The sequence below is a fragment of the Saccopteryx bilineata genome, chromosome 12, assembly GCF_036850765.1.
Source record: "Saccopteryx bilineata isolate mSacBil1 chromosome 12, mSacBil1_pri_phased_curated, whole genome shotgun sequence".
Lineage (NCBI taxonomy): Eukaryota > Metazoa > Chordata > Mammalia > Chiroptera > Emballonuridae > Saccopteryx > Saccopteryx bilineata.
In genome coordinates this window covers 10,137,280-10,154,420 of record NC_089501.1, presented here as the reverse complement: position 1 = coordinate 10,154,420, position 17,141 = coordinate 10,137,280, and the positions used below count along the sequence as shown (strand labels likewise).

The window sequence follows — 17,141 nt, the reverse complement described above, 5'->3', positions numbered from 1 at the left end:
CCACTATAATTCAAAATGAATTTGAAGTGATAAAATAATCTCTAATTTTATTTATTTATTTATTTTTGTAATTTTCTGAAGTTGGAAATGGGGAGGCAGTCAGACAGACTCCTGCATGCACCTGATTGGGATCCACCCAGCATGCCCACCAGGGGGCGATGCTCTGCCCATCTGGGGTGATGCTCTGTTGCGACCAGAGCCATTCTAGCACCTGAGGCAGAGGCCATGGAGCCATCCTCAGTGTCCAGGCCAACTTTGCTCCAATGGAGCCTTGACTGCAGGATGGGAAGAGAGAGACAGAGAGGAAGGAGAGGGGGAGGGGTGAAGAAGCAGATGGGTGCTTCTCCTGTGTGCCTTGGCCGGGAATCGAACCCGGGACTCCTGCACGACAGGCCGACGCTCTACCACTGAGCCAACCGGTCAGGGCCAATAATCCCTAATTTTTGTGAGCAGTATATTTGACTGCTTTTACCTTCTTCAACCATCCCCACATCCTTTCCCAGCTGCTGGCCAACATAGAGTTATCTGTCTCTATTGAGTTTGTTTGTTCATTTGTCACTTTCTGTTTTATATCCACATATGGGTGAAATCTTATGGATCTTGTCTTTTTCAGTCTGACCTATTTTGCTTAGTATGATACTCTCAAGATCCATCCATGTTGTTGCAAATGACAATATTTCATCTTCTTTGTGGCTGAGTAATATTCCATTGTATACCACATCTTCTTTTTTATTAATGGAATTTTATTGAGGTGATAATGGTTAACTAATTACTCAAGTTTCAGGTTCCTGATTCTACAACACACCTCTGTACACTGTATTCTGTGATAAGACTTTGTCACCATTTATCCCCTCTATATAGTCTTCTACACCCTCTACCCCTGGCAATCACCACCCTGTTGTCCAAGTCCAGGAGTTTTTTCTTCTTTATTTTTCCTCTTTTGCTCTATCCCTCCACCTTCCTCAACCAACACCTACATTTTCTTTATTCAATCATCTATCAAAGGACACTTCGGTTTTTTCCATGTCTTAAATGTTTTAAAATTTTGGGGGTAGATACTCAGAAGAAGGATTGTAGGTCATATAATGTAGCTCTATTCTTAACTTTTGAGGAAGTCTCATACTGTTGTGCATACTGGCTGTACCAGTTTACATTCCCACTAGCAGTGTGTGAGGGTTCCTTTTTCTCCATACATTCTCCACACTTGTTATTTCTTGTCTTAGTGATAACAGCCATTCCAACAGGTGTGAAGTTTTATTTATTTATCTTATTATGATTTTAATTTGCATTTCCCTTACAGCTACTAAAATTGAGTATCTTTTTATATACTATTGGCTATGTTTTTTTTAAGGGTTTTTTTTTTTTTTTTTAAATATGTAGAGTCCTTTAAAATACAAGGAAGGCTCTAGGCAGGGGCCTCGCTTGCTCAGTTTTCAGGGAAGAATTTTTTATTTTTTTAAATGTGGTTGGTACAGAGAGCTTAGAAATTAGTTTGGGAATTCAATATACAACAATATTCAGTCAAGACATATAATGATAGAAAAGGTCAAATCCATACATGTCTTTCTTAAAGGAAAAAATATCAATAATTATAATTTACATGTTTTGGAAGTATATGAGATTTATACAAAAAAATATGAATATTTATAATTAATATTTGTAAGTCAAAACTAGTTATCTTCCCATTAAAGATTACACTATATGATTTTGAAAAAATTCTCCTGAAAGAATTCCATGTGGTTTGCAAAATATTTTGTGCAGTCATTTCAAGTTAATTACTGATAATTAACATGATCCTAATTGTATTTATGAATTATAATTCTGTTGAGGAAAGAAACACATAATCCATATTTTTGTATAAAGAAAAGAAAAGAAAAGGCAAAAGCAAAAAAAAAAAGAATGAATGAAAGAAAGAAAGAAAGAAAAGAAATATACTAGCCAGCCAAATGGCAAAAGTCTGGCAACTTATAGTATAAATCTGCCAAATATGTCTTGCTGCTTTACAGTGTGGCCACCTTCCAAATAGCTCTGCATTGCATCCTCAATAGATTTGACAAAAGGAAGTGAAAAGGGACTCCACTGTAATGCTATGGCTCAATTAATAATCACTTGTTCAGAAAATACTCAGTAAGTTGACTATCCTGTCTGGTAGAATGTGCAGGCTTGTAACTAAATAAGAACAGAATCTATTCTGTTTAGACATTTTAAAATACCTGTGTTAAGACTATCTCTTATTTATTAATTATGTGCTTAAGGTCCATATTTTAGAAAGGGCAAATAAAGTACAAGTCATAGAGGGTTGAGTTAATAATAAATAGAGTAGAAGCATAAACTTCTCCTCTGTTCCACATTTAAAAATTTATGATTTGGGGTTTGAACCAAATGAGTTTCTCAGGAGTAATGTTTCTTGCAGAGCCCAGTGTTCACACCATTCCTTAAATCAGTTACATAGAAGGTTGTCTGAATGTCCAAAGTGAAATATGTCATTCCATCATCTTAATATTCATAGTTAAGACATTGTAAGTGAGAAGGAATAACAGTTTTACAGAATTAGGCCTTGGAGAAAAAAAGAAAGAGAAATAATACAAAGTATTCAGAAGAAATTCATAAGGCAATAGAAATGTTTAACCTAGAATCACAGAATGTTTGCAATGAATGTTAGTTTTGAAATAATTCTAAACCAACCCTTAGTTTTAAATAAGAGGTTTAGTGATTATAGTCTAGTGCTGTTCTTAGTGCAGGTTGTAAACTTTGACATCCACTAGAAACATCTAGCTAGCATGTTAACATGCTGGTTCAGAGTCCCAGTGATTCATGTGTTCAGAGTGCGGCAGCAGAAAGCCACACTTAGAGATGTCCTAGGTGATTGTCAGGTGTGTGGTACATAACCTCACTTTCAGAAACCCTTTTAGGACTCCACGTAATACCTCTGCATGAAAAATAGTACTGACAGTCATGCAGTCTAGCAGGAAGATGGTTGACTAGTAAAATGATAGAAATGTAAGAAAATAACCTACATCAACTTTGGAAAACAGTAGGAAAGAGCAGTAACTCCAAATATGACACAACTGTTTTCATTTTGACCCTTCAGGTAGAACATTTCCATTTCTAATTTGCATCTAGCATCAAACCTCTTTTCTTCTCTAATTAGCACTTTGTGTGTGTGATTGTGAGTATGTGTTAATATTGACCTCTCCTCAACACCATGAACCGCTTTGAAGGAAGAAAATTGGTTCATGGTGTTGAGGAGAGGTTGATATTTCCACCTCCGTCCACCTCTCCTCTCACTCAGAGAGCTGTTCACATAAACTCTTGCATAAATAACGTACTATGAAGAAAATATGCTCCCTAAAGTTGTCTCTGAGACTGCCTGATTATTAAAAAAAAAAAATATAGCCAAGTATCAGGTCCTTTTATGTTGGAATTCTGCAGAACTAAATACACTCACATTCTGGTGGTTTGAGAAGATAGTTTTTATTTATTTATACATTTATTTTATAAGCATTTTATTCAAATTTGAATCAACAGTTGAAATGTATTGTCAATGGGAGAGGAAGAAAATCTTGATAAAAGCGGAAAATAAAGTTGTACATTGCTTGCATGGTGCTGTTGATATGTGGTGGTGGGGAGGGTAATTAATACAATCCTCTGCATGTAAGGTTGTAAAAAAAAGAAATGTCAAGAGTGTTACTGTGGTTAATTTTAATTATCCACTTACTAAATATTTTCTAAGCATGAGCTATATGAAGGTCAGAGAAAGTAGCACAAAGAGTCTTAGCCTAAGACTCAGAGGCAATCTTACTTATACCCCCATGGCCTTGGGTTCTCCAAGTCTCAGTACCTGACACACGTGCACTGGAAAGTACTACTATGCCCTTAAATCCAATTTAACATTCTGCTTTCTATGGCAAGTAATTTGTAAAGGCTGAGGAATGGATTAAGAGCTCTCTGTATGAAATTTCTGTCCAATGCAGGAATCTACAAGGTTAATTAGCACCTGGGAACATAGTATAGTCAGTCATTGCCACGGTTCCCAAAGATCTGCCTTCAGTTTATGTGGTTTACTATCTATCTATCTATCTATCTATCTATCTATCTATCTATCTATCATCTATCTATCTACCTATCTATCTATCTACCTATCTATCTATCTATCTGAATTGAATTTACTGGGGTGACACTGGTTAACAAAATTATACAGGTTTCAGGTGCACAATTATATAACACATCTCCTGTACATGTATTGTGTATTCAACCTCCCCTAGTCAAGTCTTCGTCCATCACCATTTATCACCCCTATACCCTCCTCCATCTCTCTTCCTCCCTGGCCATCACTACACTATTTCTTGTCCATGGTCCTACTTGAGAAGATATCAACGTGTGTTGAGGTAGATCAAGGCCTGAATTATTTTTAGATGGAGTAAATGTTTCCAGGTAGCACCTGCAGGGAACTGGAGAGGGATTCTCTCCAAATGTGTAACCTCTAGCATATTCATTAATGCCTCATGTTCATTACTTTGAATTAAGACATTTCCCTTGTTAAAATCCAAAAGTCTTAGGAGAGAGAACTTATTAAGTAATATAGCTATCACTTGTGATAACAAGATGCCTGTTCATTAGTAGTAGGTAGTCAATAAATATGTGGCAACTAAATGAATGAACAAACAAATGTTTGCCAGAGGCAATAAAATTTACCCAGTTAATGGAAGACTGATGATGAAATGGAACAGGCTGGTAGGTTCTTTTGCTTCCATGCCACATAGCCTGAGGGAGTAAATGTCTCAAGATGGAGGAATGGAAGAAGGGCTCAGCACGGTGGCACAGGGGAGTGGGGGTGTCCTCTCAGGACTTCTTCTGCTGGCAAGGAGTTAACAGTTAACAGCATTTGCCAGTTAAGGATAAGGATGAAGTTGATTTGGTCTCATGTACATTATTATCTCTAGCAAAATGTTACCCACACAGCAGGTAGCTGTATAGTGCCTCCATGGCTTCTAGTAGGAGCCCCAGGAAAGTGGAATGAACCGCATTGGGAGGGAATCAGTGAAAATATCTCTGCATTTATTTGAGTAACTGCTGCTGTGATTTATTTATAGCACGATATCCCTCTGTTCACAGGTGGGAAAGAGCTACTTAATACTTTTTTTTCAGGGTAACAGAGAAAGGCAACAAAAACAGTTATGTTAAACATTTTTCTTTTTGTAAATGTATTCCAATGATGGAATGACCACAAGAAATAAACTTTCTATATTTGGTAACAACAACAAAAAATTCTTCATGTATAAAATATGGATAAGGATATTCTCCTAGTAGTGTTCTTGAGATAATTAAATAAGGGGATATCTGTAATATTAGCAAAGTTACTAGCTCAAGATTAAGGTCTAATTAAAGGCCACTATGGTTACAATATGTGTGCATTGTTAAATAGAAAAAGCAATACTAGTTGCCTACATTCCATGATGCTTTATTGAATTCTTTAGACAATGATTGAAGAAAACATGCTTAGGATTCTCTATATGAACAAGATTTATAGGATTCAAGTATGTGGGTAATTAAAAATATTTGAATTATAAACAATCAAAAAATAGAACAAATATATATTTGTATATTTAAGAAATACTATCTATTTAATAGGAAAAATTGAAGGCTAGGTAAAGAATTCAGACAGACTTCAGGTGGAATTGTATCTTAAAATCCACTGGTCACAAGCTGAACTCAAACTCTGCTTTTGGTAGACAATGAAAACAATTTCTGTCATTCCTTAGGACTTATAATATGTGAATGGTCAATACATAAACTAGACATTTAAAATTTAAAAAGCAATTAAAAAGCTATTCTTAGATAAATATATAGTTAAAATAATTAGTGTACAAGCCAAAATGACTATATGCCTTGCTTTTAGCTGAGTTTGGTTTATTTTCTCCTGTAATCAGTAATTAAAAATTTTACAGATAGATTGCATAAATACACTTATTCTTTTCCATAAATCTTATTTTTGTTAAACATGCACATGGAAAATCATTACTGTATAGTTCCTGAACTTGGGAGGTTTCTGTAAATTTCATTTGTTGTAGTGGGAAGGGCTCTGAGCTCAGAAGCAAAACACCTATGTCTTCATTATTATTCTACGAGTAGACACCAGATATGTTTCTTACACTGAGACTCAGTTTTCTTATTTTTAAAAGGAAATATATTATTCCTATCTACTTTGTAGAGTAAATAAGATCACAAGTGTGGACTGCTTTGAAAAACCTCTAAAACGTGCTAAAATGGAAAGTTTACATTAGTATTTCTATGCTCTTGCTCAGCTCGTGCTGTTCCAACTACTGTGCCAAGAAAACCTACCTAAGCAGAATCATTGCTACTTAACAATCAGAAACCGATTCCCCCGAGACTAACAAATGTGACACAAACGCAATGCACATTGGGAACTTCTTGCTTTGCATTCTACTGAACAGAACATTATTTGGTCTACAAGCTGATTACGATTTTCCTCTGTACATATCACAATCTGGCTCACTCATGAAGCCTTCCCTGTGTTCCAGCTTCAATTATTTCATTTTTCTCTGAATTTTTGTCACATTACTTAGTATGACTTGAGGACTAAATTGTTTATTCATTGATTTGTGTCCAAGCAGACTTTGGATCCACAGAGTAAAGTCCATACAGGGTGCATGATTTTACACTCAGCATAATCCATGGCACAGAGTAGGCAGTCTGTTGTGGTGAGCTGACAATTGTTGATTGATGAAGATATGTTACTGGATTTGAAGTCTCGCCCAGCATAAAACTTTTGGTGGCATCTAGAGAAGAAAGGGAATGTTGGAGACAGTAAAATGACAGGAGAAGAGCAAATGGTAAATAGGCAGAACTAGGTTTAGATAAGGTGAATGAGAGAAAAGTGAGATGGAGGATTAATTCAAATCCACAGGTCAAATTCAAGGAAATGTATATAATGGAAGATTTTTAAACAAGAAATAATGGATAATTTTATTAAACTACAATTTAAATGAGTAGTCCAGCAATAACATATCAAAGATGCAGCAAAAGATACAAAAAGATGGAGGCATGTGTCTATTGTGTGAAGATCTGGAAAAATGCTTTATATAAACTCCAGTTTAAGAGTAAATATCAATATGTGGCCTGACCAGGCAGTGGCACAGTGGATAGAGTGTCAGACTAGAAAACAGAGGACCCAGGTTCCAAATCCAAGGTCCCAGGCTTGAGCGCAGGCTCACCAGCTTGAGCATGGGGATCACTGGCTTGAGCAAGGGATCATTTGCTCTGCTGTAGCCCCTCCCACCCCCCAGTCAAGGCACATAAGAGAAAGCAATCAATGAACAACTAAGGTGCCACGACAAAGAATTGATGCTTCTCATCTCTATCTCTTCCTGTCTATCTGTCTGTCCCTATCTGTCCCTCTCTCTGCCTCTGTCAAAAAAAAAAAATAAGAGAGAGAGAGACAGAGAGACAGAGAGAGACAGAGAGAGTAAAGATGTGGTTTTCTGTTAAGTTACAGATAGTGCAAAGATGGAAACAACTTGTGCTGATACTCAGGTTAGAAAGATGGGGCAAACCTGGTGTTTAGTTTTGTGGGAGGGTTTTCTCCCTTAACATTAGGAGTTATAATAGAGGACAAATATTTACATATTTGCTAATCCTCATAAAAAGAAAGCCTGAGAGTGTTGAGAAGAATGGTAGTGGCAAATAACAGGAAATATTTTCTATGACATTGTTATAAAATTTGCAGGACATGTGCTCGATTTCTGCATTGCATAAGTAAACAGAGAAGTCAAACTGAGTTTTTCTTTCTATCAAGTTTATCAAAGAAAGCAGAGCAAACTCAATTGCAAAGACATATTTTTGAGAAGAGATGTTTGAACAATATAGTGGAAAAACAAAGTGAAGTTAATAGCTATGATTTTTTTAGGAGTGGGGAGGCAAATAAATCTTTTCCTTTTCTTCTAAGAAAAATTTAAATTTTAATGGATCTTAGATGACCTTCCACCTTTGGAGGGCTATTGTTTTTCATGTGGAGTGGTTGGTAAGGTGACATTTTTTACTGAATCTAGATAAGAATAAACCAAATCTGTAATTGTTTTCAGAAGTTTGAAGTCACCAAAAGCATAAAGAAAAAGTATATTTAAGCCATGGGAAAAAATACAGAAATGACATTTTGAAAGAGATTGGAGTGTATTAAAAGTTATTTCATGATAGAGGAAAATTCTGTTGGCTTTGATTCCCATAGCAGATTTTTTTTGCAATCAAACTGTTATCATTGGGTCAGATAATATGCAGGTAAATTCCAGCTCTTTTTATATTTAAGTTCCAACCAATCTCAGGATTTGTTTTTACATGTATCAGTAGAGTAAAAGACACACATTAATAAATAACTTGAGCTTTCTTCTACTCTAGGAGATTAGAGATTGAAGCCAACTTTAAAAAAAATGCATAAGCTAGTTCAAACTTGGTGGATATCTCTTTTATTTCCTTCAGTACATTTTCTCAACTGCCAAATAGAAAAAAATTAATTTATTGATGCTTGACTAAATAAATTCCCTCTTGGACACTGAATGATCCAAAACAAACAAGTCAGTCTGTATATTTAGATATATGAACATACTGGCCTTATAAATCTAATACTTTACTGAATGAAAAAAAAAGTGTTGACCCATAAGGGCTTCACCATGAAAGATCTCCTACTGCAGACATCATGCCTTCTCTACATGCTTTAGGATTTATTTCCTCTTTATGGTACTGTAAATATATATATGTTTTTTTTTGTTTTGTTTTTTTTTTTGTATTTTTCTGAAGCTGGAAATGGGGAGAGACAGTCAGACAGACTCCCGCATGCGCCAGACCGGGATCCACCCGGCACGCCCACCAGGGGCGACGCTCTGCCCACCAGGAGATGATGTTCTGCCCTTCCGGGGTGTCGCTCTGCCGCGACCAGAGCCACTCTAGCGCCTGGGGCAGAGGCCAAGGAGCCATCCCCAGCGCCCGGGCCATCTTTGCTCCAATGGAGCCTTGACTGCGGCAGGGGAAGAGAGAGACAGAGAGGAAGGGGGGGGGGTGGAGAAGCAAATGGGCGCTTCTCCTATGTGCCCTGGCCGGGAATCAAACCCGGGTCCCCCGCACGCCAGGCCGACGCTCTACAGCTGAGCCAACCGGCCAGGGCCAGTACTGTAAATATTTTATACATATTTTTTCCTCTTTTGTCTGTGATACTCCTTAGTAGACATTTTAGACAGTTGACTAACCCTTTGTATGATGGCAGTAAGTTTTCCCAGGATATTCTGCTGTTTCGGTGAAGGTGTTAATTGTTATTAATTTTCTAATATAAATCTGTGGTAGGTATTAATATATTCAACTCTATTGATGAGAAGATTGAGCTGCAGGCAAGTTGACTCATGGACAAGGTCATTTCAATCCCAAATACCGCGCTCCTTTGTGGGGGTAACAGGGGCTGTAAGCTGTGAGCATGCCTCTGAGCATGCCTGTGCCCCACGATCATCTAGCCGGCCCGATGGTATTCTCTCTGGCCTCTGCCTTCGAGATGCCTTGCCTCACTCCCCATTCTACTGGGATCTCCTTATACCCTTCTCTCCAGCTTATTCCTTCCCCTCAGTGTCTATAACAGTTTGGGATTTTATGTTTGTATGATTACTAATGCACCTGTCACAAACCGCCCTATAAGCTCCAGAAGGGAAGGGGTTCTATCTCTCTCTGCCTCTCACTGCTGCACCACCAGTGCCTACCACAGAAGCTGATGCAGAATGGGCACTCAGTAGATATCATAGAAAGAATGAGTTAAGGTGAGATTCAAACCTAAGTGTATATGACTGTTGGGTCATGGATTTACCCTTTGCAGGAGTATTTGCAGTGATGCCATCATCAATCTTGCACAGGAATTTTTAAGTCCTGGTGGCTACCTGTGCCCTATTGTACATCCTATTATCCTATGCAGTCATACTGAAACTAGCTTGGAAGCTCACTGAAAGCAAGTCTCATAGTTTATGTTTATACAAGGTAACAAAAAGGGTTTACAGTGGTTCATATGGAAAATAATACAATAATTAATACATAATAATACAAGAATAAACTGTGTTTTGCATGCTCATAACTAGAAACCTACTTTTTTTGCCTACACTGTAGTAAACAGAACATATAGTTGGTTGGTCCTCAATAAATACTTACTAAATGATAGAAAACTGATCCTCAAGTTTAACCTATTATAGAGAATTCTCTTATATCACTAAAGCCGTATTCCTAGCACTGTTGATTGACATGCTTTGTTCTTCTGTTACAATGACTGACAATCATAATCACAACTGTATCACCAAGCAACACTTGGTGTTCATGTTTCCTTTTTTCTCCTTTATTTCCAGACATTTGGAGTGATCAGGCTTTCAAATCCTTGAAAAGGTGAATGGCGCTGTCTCTGACAGGTCCCCTGTTCCTATTATATACTTCACACTTCTAAAAGCAATACAAAAATCCAGGGCACTCAGACTGAAAAATGAATACTTTCCACATTTAAAAGAGAAAGGGTTACATATTTTTGGAGTTACACACATTCTTCATCCCATTTATAAGTTCCAGAACCCACGGCGGGGCACACAGCAGGAAATTCAATACCATTCTGTTTGTGGGTCTTTGTTGTTTTTCCTTCCCACCCCCTACGCCCTCCCCAACCCCTCGATCCTTTTGTTCTTCATAGTTTGTGCTAACTTCAGAGCTGTAGACATGTCATAGATCATAGATTTATATATATATGAGCTTGAGCAGGAATGCTAAAATAATTTCTTTCTCAGCCCTTAAAGATAGATAGTAGGTCAAGACACGCGAGTTCATAGCCAGTCATACTAAGGCACAGAGCAACATGGCAGTAATTTGAGTTGAGAGTGCCAAAAGTGCTTGTTCAGCACTAGCAAGAAATAGGAGCACAGGATCAGCATAATCTCATATTTTTATTAAATTAAAAAAAAATGGAGTGATGCCAAAGTTATGACATGAACTGAAAAGACCAAACATAAAAACAAAACAAAAAACAAAACACACACAATTGAGAGTTTTTCTGATGCTTCACCCTTTCTTTGCAAGCATGTGAAAGAATAGAAGTAAGTTCCATGGCATGAGTTATAGATGAAATATCTGCCTTACCTAGGAATTTCCTGGCCTTTTTCAGCATGCGACGTAAACTTGATGTGATTAAACAAAGGTTTTTCTCCAAATTTATGGTTCTTTTTCTTCCTTTTTTTCCCCCCTAAAGCTGAGTCTAATACAATGTATTTTTTTTTTTTGATGGGAACAAATGCCTTTGTTCTATGAACTGTTTATCAGACTCTGAGAAAGAAATAAAGAGTAGACACATGTACTGGTAGAGGCTAAGAAAAATGTCTGCCATATTTTCCCTTTAGAACTACATGTTCTACTCAAGCTCCCCAGAGGCAGAGCCCACATTCTTCCACACAATGAGTCTTCGGTAGAGGGTAACTTCCCTCGGATTGGGTTTCCCTTGGAATGACTTGGAGGAGCCCCCTTCAGAAGCACAGCCTTGGGGCCAGGCTCACCCAGTGGGCCATGGCAACACCATCTCCAAGAAAAGAAAGAGAGTCAGGAGGCATTGCTACAGAGAAGTGCAAGGTTGTCGAAATTACTACTACCATTTTCTTTTGTTAAAAGAGAGAGGTAAGCTATAGAAATAGGAGTGATGAATGGAATGAAGCAGTAAACTGTCCTGGGGACCTCCCAGGGGCCCATGTCCTAATTAAGGCACAGGTAACCAAGATTCTCTGTATTCTTGGTATTGGTCAGGTAGGGATGGAATACAGGACCAGCCCTTGGTAAGCATAGCCCCTGTCCCTAAGGCAGTGGTTGTTACCATCACCAAGGGGCAAGGATTGCCCAAGCAACCAACAACTAATAGTGGGAGAGGGAAATTAGGATCAGAGACAGACCTTACTCCAATCCTTCCTCCTTTAGGGGAGCATGATGGGAGCTGAAGTAGTTTTGTTCTTCTTTCAACTTCAGTGACCTTGAGCATAGGCAGTAGAGGTAAGCATGTGGTCTTAATGGCTCTGGGAAACATCCCATGCCCCTAAACTGTCCCAATGCTGATATATCACCACTGAAAGAGGCATGTGCTATAGTAAATAATTTTTTAATAATATTTATTTAATAATTAAATAATTCAGTAAATAATTCTGCTGAAGGTTGGAGGAAAGGGATTCATATCTCAGGGTAGATTCATTTAATGCAATTATTTTCTTTATGTGTAGATCAGCTCTATAGAGGAAAGTAACATAGTGATTGATGGAAGGATTGAGAATTTGTTTCAGTGTTCTATGGCTGGGAACTTGCAGAATTCTTGTGTCAGGGATGTGGCCATGCACACATCATCAAACTTCTTGGGGTTTAGGCTTTTTGTGTGTGTAAAGTAAGTGTGCACCTACAAGTAGATGTGGTAATGGACTTGGATGAGCTCTGAGGTTGTTTCTAGGCTGGACAGTCTATGATGTTCTAATGAAGAGATGATTCTTGAGAAGGAGGCAGAGTGCAGGGTATCAGAACAGATGGGCAGCTCTGAAATGACATTGAGTAGTATTTAAAATAACTGATTTTCTCTTGCTAAAAACTACAATTTTCTAAAAAGGTATTTTTGTTTACAATCTATACTTATTCATTGATGTGATATGTTCCTTTGGAATTAATATTTACAAAGAAATACTAACCACAGTTTGGGGTGTGTGTATGTGTGTGTGTGTGTGTGTGTGTGTGTGTGTGTGTGTGTGTGAGAGAGAGAGAGAGAGAGAGAGAGAGAGAGATTTGGTCATTATCTTGTAATTCTTACAAAGTCTGTCCCACTTATGATGCAAACTTTTGCCGTTGAGTTCACAGATTCTTGAATTTATAGAACATAATAGCTATAGTTAAATATATATGAAGGCACATTAAAATCATACATTAAGAAAAACACAATTGAAATTTGTTTTGCACAAATAAATGTTATTTTGTAATTGGTTTGATTTCTCAGTTACTTTTCTGAATAATTATAAACCTTCCATTCAGTAAATAAATTATGTATAAAAATGTTATATCAGGAACTTCAGGGTGCTTTGAGAATTTAAGTACCAAAGATCATATGGTCCTTGACACAGTTCAACAGCATAGTAAAAATGTTGTGTTAAGAAGTGCTAAAATTGATTTAAGGCTGTGCTCTAGTATTTGACCTATAAAAACATTTGAAAGCCCCTAAAATATAAAACCTGGAAGGCCACAGAAGAAACCCAATCTGACAACACCATCACAGACAATCTTTAACTCTGTAAAATGTTGATAACATTAAGGAATTAGCCATGAAAAAATAATTGCAATTTCCCCCAAAAGCTTTAAAAATGGATGGGCCCGGAAGAGTCGTAGGAACCCAAAGGAAATGAAGTGGGAAGGATGAGAGGTTTCATAGTAGAGCGGAATAACTCAGCAGTGGGATATCAAAGGTGACATGAGTCAGAATTCATCTCCCTTTTAATGTTCCTAAAGAGCTTTTCCCGGAGCCTGTTAGAGCCGTCGCCAGAGATTTCAGCTCTAACACACTGAGTTGTGGACATGATTGTCTCTCCGATGCTCTAATGGCTCCTCAAGGAGGGAAATGTTTCTATCCCCTCCATAGCTATTGTCCCAAGATTCAAATGCTAATCACTGAAACCATCCACTCCTTTCAGTCCCTGAACTTCCTTTACCTACTACTCGAAGTCTTCACTCGGAAGTATAAGAATCACCTCGAACTTGACCTGGCTCCTGTGTAAATCTCTCGCTTTCCACCTCTACCTCTCCCAGGTCCGTTGTTTTCCATTTTAGTAGCTGTCAAAACTCTCCACCTCATTTTTCAGTTTAAACCCCAAAAGCTTTTCTTGATTCTTTTTGCCACATACTCCCTTCTTCTAGATTTTCAGCACCACCTGCAAAGTTATCCAGAAACCAACCACCTTCGTCATCTCCAGAGGTCGCTTTAGTTCAAAGCAGCCTGACCACTGTAATAGCACAGCCCAGCTTCACTCTCAGCCTATTGAAGGCCCAGCCAATTTCCATGTAGTGGCCTGAGTGAGCTTTTGAAAATTTAGATCTGAGTATGTGACATCTGTGCTGATCCCTCCACTGTATCCCTATTGCACTTAGAATAAACTCCAAAACTCTCAGGCTGCACTGCCTTGCTGGCCCTGGCTTGTCTTATTATTTTTTGACCTCCTTAGTACCACTCCGCCCATTGCTCACCAGGCTCCAGCCACACAGGCCTTTTCTCTGTTCTTGCAGACAAGGTTCAGTCACAAACTTACTCTTTTTAGTAGTGAATACTGTGCTCTGAGAACCTCAGGAAACTGGCTCCATCACATGGGGTCTGGTGTCAGCCAAAATATCTACTTCACAGCCAGGTCTTACCTGACCACCCTGCCTAAGTTAGCACCCCCCCCCCAACACCCTTAATCTTTGTTATATCAACCTGTTTCATTTTATTTAGAGCATTTTTCAGTAGTAACACGACTTTGTTCACTTTTTGTACACTTGTGGTGGTTTACTTTCTGCTCTGTCATCCACTCCCTGCTTGAATGGAATGTACCTGTGAGCAGAAACCTTGCTTATTTTGATCTTTATTGCAGTCCTAGTCCTAGAACAGTGCCTGGGCCATAGTTGGACTCCAGGAGTAACTGGCAACTGAATAAATGAATCCACGTCCACATTTCCAGTTTCATTCCTGGGCTGTGCCTTTAGTGCGAAGCATGCAATGACTGTTGGTATAGAACCTCATGAGGTACTGAGGGAAGATAAGAAAGGTATACAATGTGGCCTCAGTTCCCTCAGCTGTCCTGCTTCCGCACTACCACACTCCAGAGCCCTGGAAAGCAGCTACAGGATGAAGCTGGGAGGTCTGAGCATCCTTTCTCAGTCTACTTTTCTTTGTATCGTGGCCTGATAAATGGTAATGGCAGTGACACAACAGAAGGGGAAAATGGAACAGCAAGTTTAAGGTCTGTGTCTAGAGTTAGTCAGGAGTTGTTTTACTGAGCTCACCATTCTCATTGTTCTAGACTAAACTGAGAATGTCCTGTTAGGCTGACCTTGTTCTGGGGGCTCTGGGTAAATGGTCTTCTTGCATTTAAATGGGTTTCTCTGATCAACACACACACATACACATGCACACACACAGTTCCATCCTTCAGAGGGCACTTAGATCCATGTGCTTTGAGACATACCAAGACTATATCTGATCACAAAGAACTTGAAATACATTGGGAAAGGCATGGGCATATACACAAGGAAAATGAGATAATTTATGGAAAAGACAAGAAATATTACAAAGTAAGAATGTCTGCAAAAGTAACAAGTGAGAGATAAAGACACTGATGACTCCAGAAGCCAAAAGAGATGACTGTGAGTAAAAGTGACTAGTAAATCACATTTTACCAATCTATGTAAATAATAGGGGATGTGTTTTGCTGGGAGAAAAACAGTTTAAGGTATTCATCAAAAGATTTTTTCAAAGTAATGTAAGACTCAAAGTTGAATCATATTTAATTAATAACAATTAACATAACCAACATAGCATTTAATTTTAAAATGATGGACTTAAAAGGATAAAAACCTTCTTATATTCTTAAATATTAATGTTTTTATAAGAAAACTGACTCAGCCCTATCTGCCTATTTATATTAGTCTCTTATTATTCAGAGCCTATTTTCCCAAATACAGATGATATCATTCTTTTATTCTTCTTTTCACATACATTGCTCTTCTTTTTGCTTTTTAACAGTTCAGAAAGAGAAGCTCAACCTAGTCACATTTATTTTCTTTATTTTAAGTTTAACAGCTCTAATCAAAATCTTGGAAAAAGAGAAACTTGAAACCAAGTGTTTAAAGGTAATGTGGGGCTATCATTGTTGGTGCTCTTGATATCACCCAAGACCCTAGTGTACATAAATGAACACAGTTATGTGTGTATAATTGTGACTGAAGTCCTGACTTGTGCCAGTTTATCAGACAAGTTTTTGGCATGTATGATGGGCTGTTCTCCACAGCTCTTCTGTAAAGTGGCTGGTCTTCTAAGAGCTTCTTTTCAAAGCTGCACAAGCTCTTTCAATCATTTGAGAATACTGCCTGAGCTGGATACTGCCTTCACATAGTGATCTCCAGGACTCTGTTGCTCTAAACTAGTGTTTTTCAACTGCCAGTCCGTGGATTGGTCTGCCAGGAATTGCATGCCAGTCCGCAAAAGAGTTAATCACCCTGATGTGGTTGAAGATTATAGAGCCGATGACCTTAGTCCAATTTGCTTATGCTCTGGGTGGTTTCTGCCTTTGCGGTCCCTGAAATAAATCTCCTATTTTCATCAGTCCCCAGGTGTCAAAAGGTTCAAAACCACTGCTCTAAACTAACATAATTTCTAAAATGTCACTTGTGACTTGAGAAAATGCAAAGTAAATGCAGAACAAAGTGACTTGATAATATAAGCTCTCCGACGAAAGAGACAGGAAAACCTACGCTTTGATTATGTAGACAAATTTGATATGATTCAGTTTTCATTCGTTTTCAGTTCTTTAGCAGGGACATTTTAATCAAAGATTAGTGGGATGAGAGTTTTTTGGGACACCTGTGAATATGACATTTGCTGGCTGAGTAGCTGTGATAGCAAAATTTTTTATCAGAAAGACCTCACTAAGTAAGAACTGAATATTTTATTGCCTTTTGTCAGTCTAGTTAAAAAGGGAGAATAACCCACTGAGAAATGCATAAACACATATTCAGTTTAAAACGTGTGTCTGGGAATGCCATGAGCAGTTTATGGATCATGAATTCTTTCAGTTTTCAAATTTAGAATTTGTATTATAACTGTGAAAATTTTAAAGACATTTAAAGAAAAAAAAACTTCTTCAAAACTTATTCTGAAACTGATTAGCCTCATAAAACTCCTCCTTATATAGGGAATTTTTTAAAGATTTTTAAAAAATTTTTTTAATTCATTTTAGAGAGGAGAGAGAAAGGGAGAGAGAGAGACAGAGAGGGAGAGAGAGAGGAGAGAGAGACAGAGAGAGAAGGTGGGGAGGAGCTGGAAGCATCAACTCCCATATGTGCCTTGACCAGGCAGCCCA

General features: G+C 38.0%; 1 non-coding gene across 1 annotated transcript; it reads right to left on the bottom strand.

The window, feature by feature from the left end:
• Positions 1-351: 351 nt before the first annotated feature.
• TRNAD-GUC (transfer RNA aspartic acid (anticodon GUC)) lies at positions 352-427 on the bottom strand. The gene has a single exon. It is a non-coding gene; the product is annotated as a tRNA-Asp (tRNA).
• Between the last annotated feature and the right edge of the window lie 16,714 nt (positions 428-17,141).